At 42.0% G+C, this 12,826-nt stretch overlaps 1 protein-coding gene across 2 annotated transcripts in view; it reads right to left on the minus strand.

Annotated features, from left to right (window-relative positions):
* The window catches only part of LOC122552824 (potassium channel subfamily K member 2-like), a 179,866-nt gene that overhangs the window by 66,644 nt on the left and 100,396 nt on the right, over nucleotides 1-12,826 (minus strand). The window lies entirely within an intron of this gene.

Here is a 12,826-nt window from a genome sequence, read left to right on the forward strand (position 1 = left end):
GAAAACATCACAGAAGTGCTTCATAGGAGGTTCCCAAGCACTGAGGATGTCACCTCGACAGGGAACGAAACGTCTGCAACACAAATTCCCAGCTCGGCGAACAGAACCACAACAACGAGCACCCGAGCTACAAATCTTCTCACAAACTTTGAATAGTAATGGCTCTTTCAGTCGCCAAAAGTTTTTTGGAAGTGGATGTGGTCACTTTGGAAGTTTTGCAAAAGGTGGATAAGACTACGCTGGGGGAATTAGCAGAGAAGCTGGAATTGAAACTGCCTGCTACTGTGAGGAAAGGAGAGATAATTACAGCAATAGCTCAGCATTTAAACTTGCTGGAGAAACCATCAAAATCTGTAGAGATGGCAAAAATTCTATTGCAAATGAAATAGCTTGAGCTGCAGAATTGGGCTGAGAGATGGCAAATGGAGTTCAATACAGCTAAATGTGATGTGATGCACTTTGGGAAGAATAACAGGAAGGCAGAGTACTTGGTCAATGGAAATTCTTGGGTAGTGTGGATATGCAGAGACATCTTGGAGTCCATGTACATAGATCCCTGAAAGTTGCCATCCATGTGTATAGTGCTGTTAAGAAGGCATACGGTGTGTTAGGTTTCATTCGTGAGGGATTGAGTTCCAGAGCCGTAATATCATGCTGCAACTATCATGCGGCCACACGTAGAATGTTGTGTACAGTTCTGGTCCCCATATTTCAGAAAGGATGTGGAAGCATTGGAAAAGGTGCAGAGGAGATTTACCACGATGTTGCCTAGTCTGGAGGGAAGGTCTTATGAGGAAAGGCTGAGAGACTTGAACCTGTTCTCATTGGCAAGAAGAAGACTAAGGGGGGATTTGATAGAGACATGCAAGATAATCAGAGGATTAGATAGGATAGACAGTGAAAGTCTTTTTCCTAGGATGGTGACATCAGCATGTATGAGGGGGCATAATTACAAATTGAGGGGTGATCGATTTAAGACAGATGTCAGAGGCAGGTTCTTTACGCAGAGAGTGGTAAGGGCTTGGAATGCACTACCTGCTAATGTAGTCAACTTGGCCACATTCGGGAGATATTAAACAATCCTTAGATAAGCACATGGATGATTTTGGGATAGTGTAGGGGGAACGAGCTCAGAATAGTTCAGAGGTCAGCGCAACATCGATGGCCGAAGGGCCTGTTCTGCGCTGTATTGTTCTATATTCAATGTTCTATAAGGAAAGGGCAGCAGAAATGAAACAGTTTGAGTTACAGTTAAAAACAAAAGAGAAAGAGAAAGAACGAAGAGCTTTAGCAGAAGAGAAAGAAAATGAGAGAACATTTGAACTTCAAAAACTGACACTTAAAAGGATGGAGATGAAGGCTGAAGGTAAGTCTAGTGAGGAAGAGAATGGGGATGAGCAAACCCATGGTGGGCGAAAGCCTGATGAGAAACTGTTTAAGTATGTTCAAACAATACCTAAATTTGATGAGAAGGATATGGAAGCCTTCTTCATCTCATTTGAAAAAGTGGCTAAATAGATGCAGTGGCCAGTGGCAATGTGGGTTTTGTTGATCCAAACAAAAATTGTAGGTAGAGCTATTGAGGTATTCGCATTACTATCAGAGGAGGTTTCTGGGAAGTATGAGGGGGTGAAAAAAGACATTTTAAGTGCATATGAGCTTGTACCAGAAGCCTATAGGCTATGTTTCAGGAACCTAAGGAGGGACCTTGGTCAAACTTATATAGAGTTTGAAAGGATCAAACAGAGTAATTTCGATAGATGGGTAAGAGCTTTAAGAATCAAGCAAACCTATGGTGTCCTTAGCGAAGTAATTATTTTGGAGGAATTCAAATATTCACTGCCTGAAGTAGAATGAACTATGTGGAAGAGCAGAGAGCTAAAACAGCAAGGTTAGCAGCTGAAGTGGCTGGTGATTATGAGCTGCTCCATAAAACATGGTTTGGCTTCCAGATTCAGTTTCAGCCCATGAGGGATAGAAATTGGGACAAAGAGAAATCCTCATGTGGAAAGGGCAAGGTAGATCTCAGTGAAGATCGTAAGGACAATTTACCACAGGGTAAAAAAGAAACCCTTGTAGGGGACAAAGAAGTGTTTTCGTTGTAATAAAGGGGGCCACATAAAATTACAGTGTTAGTGGGCTAGGAGAAAGCAAGATTTAGGAAAACCAGACAAGTTTTATTGGGCTAGTAACAAAAAGCACAAGAGAAGTCAGAAACTGCCTCAGAGTGTACAAGATAATCAGAGGTTGATTAAGAAGGAAGTGTCCAATCTGCTTAAAAAATATACATGCAAGGGTAAAATGTATTTACATAGGCCAAGAGCAGTAGGCAAAGAGGTTACAATATTAAGGAACAGGGTCCTCTCAGTCTGTAATGCTGAAGAATGAGGAGATACGTACGCCTGAGTGACTATTGCCAGAAAGGTATTGGTAACAAGAATTCATGGTGAGACAAAAAGCGCTCAGTTATGTAAAGTGAGGCTACAGAGTCCAGAGAAAAGTGGAGAATTTGTGGTAGGAGTACTGGACAAGCTGTCAACTCCAGAAATAGAATTTGTCCTCGCAAATGATATAGCATGCTGCCTATTTTGGTTGAAAAACCAGTGGAGGTGCAGGCAACTGAACAAATGAAGAATATTTATCCAGAAATTTTCCCAGATTGTGTGATCACAAGATCACTGAGGCACAAGTTGAAGCAGGAGAGATCAAAAGGCACAGGTAAGGAAGCTGACATAGCTTTATCAGAAACTCTCTTCAATCAGATAAGTGGGATAGAGCAGGAGCAACTTGGTAAACATGCAACTATTTTCAGCTCTGCTAAGCTGATTGAGTTACAACAGAAAGATGAGAACTTAAAACAGTTGATTCAAAAGGCATATACAGAGAAGGAAAGCGAATTTATCCCTGTGTATTATTATTTAACAAATAATGTCTTAATGAGGAAATGGAAACCATCACACATTCAAGCAGATGAGAAATGGGCAAGGATTCATCAAATTATTTTGCCAGTAGGGTACAGAAAGGAGGTGCTGCAGGTGGTGCATGAACTACCACTTGGAGGTCATTTATGGTGAGGAAAACACAAGCTAAAATACAAAGACATTTTTTACTGGCCTGGACTGCACAAAGATGCAGTTGAATTTTGCCAGATGTGTCATACATGTCAGCTAATTGGAAAGCCACAGGTAGTAATACAACCTGCACCTTCAATACCTATTCTAGCACTTGAGCAACTGTTCACAAGAGTATTAATTGATTGCATAGGTCCCCTACCTCAAGCAAAAAGTGGGAATAAGTATTCATTAACAATAATGGATGTGTCAACTAGATTTCCAGAGGCAATCCCATTATGCAACATCACAGCAAAAAAGGGTTGTAGAAGAATTACTTAAAATGCTTAAGAGGTACAGACTACCAATAGAGATCCAGTCAGGTCAAGGATCAAACTTCACATCCAAACTATTCAAGGAGGTTATGGATACCTTGGGAATAAAGCAATTCAAATCTACTGCGCACCATCCAGAATTGCAGGGAGCACTAGGGAGATGGCCTCAAACACCAAAGACCATGTTAAGGGCTTATGGTCAGGATTATCCAGATGACTGGGATAAGGGAGTTCCATTTGTATTTTCTGCGATCAGAGATGTACTGAATGAATCTACCAAATTCAGTCCCTTTGAATTAATTTTTGGGCATGAAGCAAGAGGAGTGTTAAAATTGATTAAGGAGAAATTAATAAGTCAGAATTCAGAGACCACTCATTTGGACTATGTGTCAAATTTTAGAGAACAATTAATTAGACCTGGAGAGTTGGCTCGACAGCATTTGAAAGTATCACAGCATACAATGAAACAGGAAGCAGATAAGAAATTACAAGTTTGCAATTGGGGATAAGGTATTGGTGTTACTTCCAGTGACATGCGAGTCTTTAAAAGCAAGGTTTAGCGGACCTTATGAAATCGCAAGGAAATTGAGTGAACTACTTGATAAGGACTCCAGACATGAAGAAATCTCACAGAGTGTGTCATGTGAATATGCTCAAAACGTACTTTGATAGGGAAGGAAAGCAAAAGGAGAAGGTGTTAACGATTACAGCACAGAAGGAAGAACCAAGTTCAGAGGATTCTGAATTGGACATTCCTCAAATCAAATTGGATAATGAGGAAGTTGTCAAAAATTGGGATAATTTATCGAGTTATCTTCCACAAGAAACTCAAAATGCCCTGAAAGAGTTATTACTATCACATGAGGAGATATGTGGAAATAAACTGGGAAGTGCTAACCTAATTGTGCATGATGCAGATATAGGAGATGCTGTTCCGATTAAGCAACTTTCTTATAGGCATAACCCTCTAAAGTTGGCACAAGTTCAGAAGGAGAGAGAACACAGGCTCCAAGGTGGCATAATTGAAGTGAGTTACAGTGACTGAAGCTCACTCACACTCATGGTGCCAAAGCCAGGTGGTACCCAACAGTTATATGTGGACAATCGCAAAGTCAATGTCATTACAAAGACTGATGTATATCCAATTCCATGGCTGGAGGCCTGTGTCAAAAAAGTGGGACAAGCAACTTACATTTCCAAGTTTTACTTGCTCAAAGGCGACTGGCAGGTACCTCTATCCGAGAAAGCAAAGGCAATATCGGCTTTTGTAATGCCAGATGGACTATATCAGTTCAAAGTCATGCTATTTGGAATGAAAAATGCTCCAGCCACATTTCAGAGACTATCTAATAAGGTCATTGCCAGATTACCCAACTGTGTGGTGTATATTGATAACCTGGTGATTTTTAGTCACTCATGAAAGGTACATTTACACATTCATTGGACTTGTTCAATCGACTTTGGAAGGCAGGCTTGGGTGGTAAACCTAGCTAAAAGTGAATTTGCCAAAGCGAAGTCACCTTCCTGGGCCATGTTATTGGGCAAGGACAAATGGCACCACGGGATGTGAAAATGAAAGTAATTGGGGAATTTCCCACACCGTCAATGAAAAAAGCAGTGCTACAGTTCTCGGGATTGAGTGGATTTTACTGAATGTCTGTGCTAACAGTATGGCTCTCCACTTAGCGAATTGTTAAAAAAGGGCAAGAAGTTTCAGTGGATAGCGAACTGTCAAAAAGCATTTGACAGCCTAAAAACTGTGTTAATCACTGCTCCAGTATTAGCCACACCAGATTACACGAAGCCTTTCAAGGTGGCTATTGATGCCAGTGATGTGGGTGTCAGTGTGGTGCTCCTGCAGGAGGATGGCGAGGGAATAGAAAGACCCATCGGGTATTTTTCCAGGAAGTTGAACATTCATCAAGAGAAATATTCAACGGTGGAGAAAGAGACTTTGAGCTTGGTGTTGGCATTACAACATTCCAGCAATGCATCTGAGACAATCGTATACACTGATCAGAAGCCATTGACATTTGTGGAAAGATTTAAAGACAAAATACCAGACTGTTTAGTTGGAGCTTGTTGTTGCATCCATTCAATTTGACAATTGGCATGTGCAGATTGCGAAAACATGATTGCCAATGCATTATTAAGGCTCAAATGAGAAATGGAGGTGTTCAGTGGTGGGTGTACCACAGTCTGAATTTGCATGTGGTTGTGCATGTTTGCATGTGTATAGTTAGTATAGTGTATATGTGTGTTCTGACTGCTAACTGGGTTTTTGAAGGGTTTTAAAAATGAAGCCATCTTTTGATACTGGGGGGTGGTTCTTTTTTTTAAAGGAGGATGGTGTCACAAAGCTGGTCCTGTTTTTCTAAAAGCTGTTCCTTTTCTCAAGGATACTGTGTCCTTGATTTTTTTTAGAGAGGTCGTAAATGGGCCGGGCTCCTATTAGACTAGTTTGATACAGAGATGAAAAAGATTTTGAGAGGCCTTTTGTTTATATGTAAACAGATGAAACTTCAGGCCAAAGTGGTCATGTTTTAGAAGTGACCTGTATAATGAAAGGGGATTGGTCAGCTCTCTAGCTGAGCAATTCAATCCAGAACTAGTTGGGAGTTTAACATTAAGCTGTGTGGAAACAGGGGCTCTCTCTCTCCTTCTGCCCTTCTAACTTCAATCTGTAAGCATTTGTTCCCTTTGTACTATCTTTTAAAGGGGGTTTGCTTAGTGGGACTGTTGTGTATATTCAGAACAGCATAATAAAGTCTAGTTTGGATAGACTGAGTTCTGTAGGGGTTCCTGGTTCTGTTCTTTGTGTTTCATTTTGTAATTTTGTGAATAAAGTTTTATCTGTTTTAAAACCTGGTAGTCAACCTCGCTAACTTACTCCAGGTATTTTCACTGTACACTTACCAAAACAAATTGCAGAATTATGGTCTGGCTGCCTGGTTAAGAATATTTTGAGTGGTCTGACCTAGACCATAACAGTGGCAATTTAGGAAAAGGAGAGGTGCAACAAGACCTGGATGTCATGGTGGAACAGACGCTGAAGATTGGCATGCAGGTGCAGTAGGCAGTGAGGAAAGCTAATGGCGTGCTGGCCTTTTTAGCGAGAGGATTTGAGTAGAGGAGTAAGGGTGTCTTGATGCAGTTGGTGCAGAGGCCACACCTTGGGTATTTTGGTGTGCAATTTTGGTCTCCTAGTCTGAGGAAGGACATTCTTGCTATTGAAGGAGCCCAGCGAAGGTTCTCCAGACTGATTCCCTGGAATAGCAAGACTGACATATGATTAAAGACTGGATTGACTGGGCTTGTACTTGCTGGAATTAAGAAGAATGAGGGGGATCTCATAGAAACATATAAAATCCTGATGGGATTGGACAGGCTAGCTGCAGGAAAACTATTCCCGATGTTGGGGAAGTCCAGAACTAGGCATCACAGTTTAAGAATAGGAGGTAAGCCATTCAGGACTGAGATGAGGAAGAATTTCTTCACTCAGGAAGTTGTGAATCTGTGGAATTCTCTACCACAGAAGGCTGTTGGGGCCAGTTTGTTAGATATATTCAAGAGCTGCGGCTAAAGGGATCAAGGGCTATGGAGAGAAAATGGGAATGGGATACTGAAATTGCATGATCAGTCTTGATCATATTGAATGCTAGTGCAGGCTGGAAGGGCTGAATGGCCTATTCATGCACCCATTTTCTGTATTTCAATATTTGTAGCACCTTGCACCTAATAACTGCAGCAAGACCATGGCAGCCACATAGGAAGCAGCTAGCAACATATCACCCAATACCCATCAATGACTCTCTGATTCAACAGGGAGCTGAAAACAAAAAATTTGGGACATCACAGCATGTCTGGCAGAATCCATGGAGAGAGAGCAAGCAAATGCGATTTCCAGTATCTGCAGCAATTTGCTCCTTCAACAGGGAACTGGTGGTTTGTCTCTGTTACTCAGCCTGAGGTAATACTGCATGAAACAATTTCTAGATCCTTAATTTACTTTAGTTTCTTATCTGAATCTCCAAATCAATATCATCATAAATAGTTGATTTGAAAGAAATATATTTTGGATTTGTTCAAAATGACATTTGAACTAATTTGTGATAGCCAGTGTCAATACGAAATGGCGATTTGATAATGGTGTTCAAAATAATTACAAATACGTAAAGTTATTTCTATAAAGTAAGGTGAAGAACACGATCTAGGCTGTCACTCCAGTACAGTACTATCAGAAGTACATTCATTTGGATGAGATGCTAAACTGAGATCCTAGCTGCTTGTAGCACAAATTGAAGAGTGAGGAGATCCTGACCAATATCTCAATCGACACTTACAAAATGATTATCTGGCTACTATTATTCAGTTGCTATTTCTGGGACTTGGTTGTAGCAAACTTGCTGCTGCATTGGCCCACATTATAACAGTGACTACATCTCCAAAAGAAGATTTTTGGCTGCAAAGCATTTCATAACATCCAACACTTTGGGATGTTTTAAAGTGAATGTGAAAGGTGGCAAATTAATACAAGTTGTTGACATTGTTGTTCTTTCCTTGATATGCAGGGAAAAATGAGAGGAAACGCTTTCATGCAAATCGTTATCACATTGTGGAAATTTTGCATGACAATTATAGCATTCACAAAGTTACAAAATATAGAAGTGCATAAAATTAAAGCAAGAAAATGGGTCTATATCAAATTAGTTGTGAGAAGAGCCCTACATTTATCACAGACAATGAAGACATAGTGGCTTCCAGTATAGATGAAATAATTGCTCAGCATGGAGCAAAGCTGATAAAATGCATTCATTTAAGAGGACTACTTCAAGAATAATTGGCTGGCTGCCAAAACACATAGCACCCAGATGTAGGGAATTCACATAAAGAAAAGGAATACTGGAAGAAATGTGCATTTTTAAAATGTGATACAATCACATCACATGCAACTGGCAATTCACACTGAAATCTGGATGAGTGCCTGCTTAGGTCTTTAAGTATCATTTATGCAGCAGTGAGTTAGATAGGGATGTTGCCATATGACACTTTCACAGCATAATAACAATAGAAATAACAATTACCTTCAGTACAGCAAAATTGTTTCCATTCGATATTTTGGTAACATTAAAAATACGCATTGAAAGCTATAAAGTAAAAACAGTTAAAAGGAAAGCCTTCCAGCAACTGGAGTTTTGCCTGATGCAGAGAAATACAATTGTCGTTGTCAAACAATGTCATCGAAGCCCCAGGACACTGCTGGAGCTTCACATTTGTCAGGGAAAAGAGCTCAATGCAAGCATCCTGAGCCTTTAAAGATACTCCTGCCATCATAAGAGTGGAGCGTTGAAAATTCAATTGAAAACGCTTCGGATAAAGTAGCAACTCATGTCAGTTTACAGCAGGACTTCAATAACATGCAGTCCTGGGTTGATAATGAAAATTAAGTAATCCTGAAAGTCACAAATAACTCCAAGTGTAAGCGCCTCAGCAGGACACACATGGAAATGATATGAATAGCTGGAGGTCCCTCCCTACTACAGAAATCATACTCAGTCTGTCAATTGATTTAGGTCGCACCCAGCTAGCTTGTTATTGGTCAGTATTTCTCCTAGAACGTGGAACATTAGAACATAGAACATTACGCCGCAGTACAGGTCCTTCAGCCCTCGATGTTGCATCGACCTGTGAAACTGATCTGAAGCCCATCTAACCTATACTATTCCATTATATCCATATGTCTATCCAATGACTATGTTGTATTGGCATTGGTCTCCTAAGTGCATCATGGGACTCCCATTTGTCTGCCATTCATAAGGCTTCTGCCTGCCGATGGTAAAATCCTCAGCCAACTGCAAAATAAGTCTTGATAAAATGGTTGTGGATACCAGCTGAGGTGGAATGAGACTAAATGGAAGGCAAGACTTTCCCACAGAGGTTTTGCAGAGCATGGAGTTAAAATTCCTACATGGCCTCAAATCAGGTCAATTTTGAAGTGGTGCCACAATTTATGCTTCCTATTTAAACATGTTTTTCTAGTCCCTTGAAATGATACCTTCATGAATAAGACAGAAACTCATGCTTTTCCAATGTATTCAGTCACAATCTACAGGATTTCACCCCAAATCCATTTTTTTTTGTGAAATCTGGCCCCTTTTCTCTATCCCCTGCCCCACAACCACCAAGATACTTCAAGATCTCAAGGAAAACAATAGGGTAATTTGAGAGAAACTATTTCTATCAGTTAGAGAATCTGAGACAAGGAGGCATAGTCTAAAAATTGGAGCCAGACCTTTCAAAAGTGGAATTAGGAAAGCCTTCTCTATATAGAACATAAGAACTAAGAGTAGAGTATTTGTTCTCTTAAGGCTGTCCTGCCATTCTATAAAATCACAACTTGCCTGCCTCAGGCCCCAATTCATCTTTTATGCCACTCCTTCAGAGCCCTGAACTCCTCAATATTTCAAAAATCTATCTACCTGCTCTTGATATAATTTCAGTGACCTGGCTGTCATAACCATCTGGGATACAGAACTATAGACATTCACTGCTTTCACATTTCAATTTTAATGTATGCCCCCATAGTCTATAAAAATGTCCCCTAGTTCAAGACTCTCCACTAGTACAAAACTCTTCTCAATATCTACCCTGTCACTCCCCTCAGAATCTTGTATGTTACAATAAGATTGCAACATTTTTCTCCTCATTCTTTGAAACTCCCATGAACAAAGACCTTCCTATTTAGCTGTTGTTGGTAAGTCAACCCTTTCATTCCAGGGATCAGTCTAGTGAATCACTTTGCAACTGCCTCAAATGTCAATATATTCATTTTTATAAATATAGGGACCAACACCCTACACTGTTGTAACAAGACTTCTCTCATTTTAACTCCAATCCCCTAGGAATCAAAGCTGAAATTCCATTTACCTTCTTAATTACTTGCTGCATTTGCATACTAACGTTTTGTACTTCATGCACAAAAGCACCCATATGTTTCAGTTTTGCACCATTTTGGAGTTTGTCTCTTTTTAAAGAATAGTCGCTCTTTTGATTCTTCCAAATCTAAACTCCATCCGCCAAGTTTTTGAACACTCATTCAACCTCTCCATATCCCCTTGCAGATTCCTTATGTCCGCCCACCAATACTTATATAGATAGGAAATGAATGAGATTCTCAGACTGATCCTTGTATCTCTCCACTAGTTACATCTTTCCAACATGAAAAAGATCTACTAATTTGACTTTGTCTTCTGTGAGTCAAAAAGTGTGGCACTAGAAAAGCACAGCAGGTCAGTCAGCATCTGAGGAGCAGGAGAGTCAATGTTTCTGGCATAAGCCCTTCATCAGGAATGTTGGGGGAGGGCGCAGTGCAGGGAAAGGGGCTGAGAGATAAGTAGGAGGGTGGAGTTAGGGGTGGGAGTGAGGTAGCTAGGAAGGCATTAGGTAGATGCAGGTCGGGGGGTGATGGTGATAGGTCAGAGCAGAGGGTGAAGCGGATAGGTGGGAAGGAAGATGGGCGGTGTCGATTTGGAGGGTGGGATCTAGGATCAGGTAGGGGAGGGGAGATGAGGAAACTGATGGTCAACGTTAATGTTGTGTGGTTGGAGGGTCCCAAGGTTGGAGGGACCGGCCGTCGCGTGGTTTGGATTTGGCAGTGGAGGAAGCCCAGAACTTGCATGTCCTTGGAGTAATGGGAGGGGGAGTTGAAGTGGTCGGTCACAGGGTGGTAAGGTTGTTTGGTGCGTGTTTCCCAGAGATGTTCCCTGAAACATTCTGCAAGTTGGGTAGAGGATACCACATCGAGAGCAATGAGGTGGATGAGGTGTTTGGAGGTGCAGAAAATCTCTATCAGATGTGGAAGGATCCTTTGGGACCCTGGATGGAGGTGAGGCAGGAGGTGTGAACAGAGGTTTTACACCTCTTGCGGTGGCAAGGGAAGGTGCCGAGAGTGGAGGTTGGGGCGGGGGGGGGTGTGGATCGGAGGGAATGGTCTCTGTGGAATGCTGATAGGGGTGGGGAGGGGAATATATCTCTCATGGTGGGATCTGATTGTAGATGGTGGACTGGGGGATTCTATCTTTACTGCAGTTGGTGGGGTGGGATTCAAGGACGGAGGTGAAGGAAGTGGAGAAGATACTCTGGAGGGCATTGTTGATCACATGGGAGGGGAAATTGCAGTCCTTGAAAAAGGAGGCCATCAGGGATGTCATGAAGTAGAATTGCTCCTCCTCTGTGCAGAGGTGAACACAGAACAATTGGGAGAAAGAGATAGCGTTTTTCCAGGAGGAGGTGGGTTTGGAAGAGATGGCCAAGTTGAGTCGGTTACTGGAGATGGAATCAGAGAGGTCCAGAAAGGGAAGGGAGGTGTCCAAGATGGTCCAGGTGAACTTGAGGTCAAGGTGGAAGGTGTTAGTGAAACTGATGAAGTATTCAATTTCCTCATGGGAGCCTATACAATCATCAGTGTAGCGGAGGTAAAGGTGGGGAATGGTGCCAGTGTAACTGTGGAAGATGGACTATTCCACGTACTCTACAAAAAGGCAGGCATAGCTAGGGCCCATGCGGGTGCCCATGGTTACCCCTTTGGTCCTGAGTTCCTGGACCAAAGAGGACAGGATGGTGTTAAGATATGAGGATATGTTCTGTGGGACAGGAGCAGCTAGAGATGATGGGTCAACCGGAGCAGTCAGGTTTGTGAATTTTGGGTAAGAGGTAGAACCAAGCGGTGCAGGGTTCTGAGACTGTGAGGTTAGAGCGTATGAATGGGAGGTCCCCTGAGGTGATCAGGTTGTGGATGGTCTGGGGGATGACAGTTTGATGATGGGAGGTGAGGTTATGATTGCGGGGGCAGTAGGAGGAAGTGTCCGTGAGTTGGCGCCTGGCTCCAGCAGTGTAGAGGTCAGTGCGCCAAACCACCACTGCACCCCCTTGTCTGGTTTGATGGTGAGGGTGGGGTTGGAGTGGATGGAGTGGATGGTTGCGCATTGTGAGAATGAGAGGTTGGAGTGAGTGAAAGGGGTGGACAGGTTAAGTTGGTCAATGTCACAGTTGGAGGTAAAGAGGTCAAGGGTGGGTAACAGACCAGCACAGGGTGTCCAAATGGATGGAGTATGTTGGAGGTGGGAGAAGGGGTCCTAAGAGGGTGAATGGGAGTGGCTGGAGAGAAAGCATTTGTTGAGTGTGTGGATCCTTCTCAGGATGAAGATTAGCAGAGTTTTTTTGCAGGTCTGGGAGAGTGTGGGTTGCTTTTTGATTAGATCCTTTCACAGACCTCCTCCTGATCAAGTCTTTCTTTCAACTGGAACACATTTTTATTGAGTCTTATTGAAATATCTGCATAAATACATTACTTATCTACTGGCCTTCCACTTAATCTAAATTCTGAGCACATGTTGGACAATCTTTCTACATACCACAGTTATTAACCTTATTTTAGTTGAG

Source organism: Chiloscyllium plagiosum, chromosome 9 (genome assembly GCF_004010195.1).
Source record: "Chiloscyllium plagiosum isolate BGI_BamShark_2017 chromosome 9, ASM401019v2, whole genome shotgun sequence".
Taxonomy (NCBI): Eukaryota; Metazoa; Chordata; class Chondrichthyes; order Orectolobiformes; family Hemiscylliidae; genus Chiloscyllium; species Chiloscyllium plagiosum.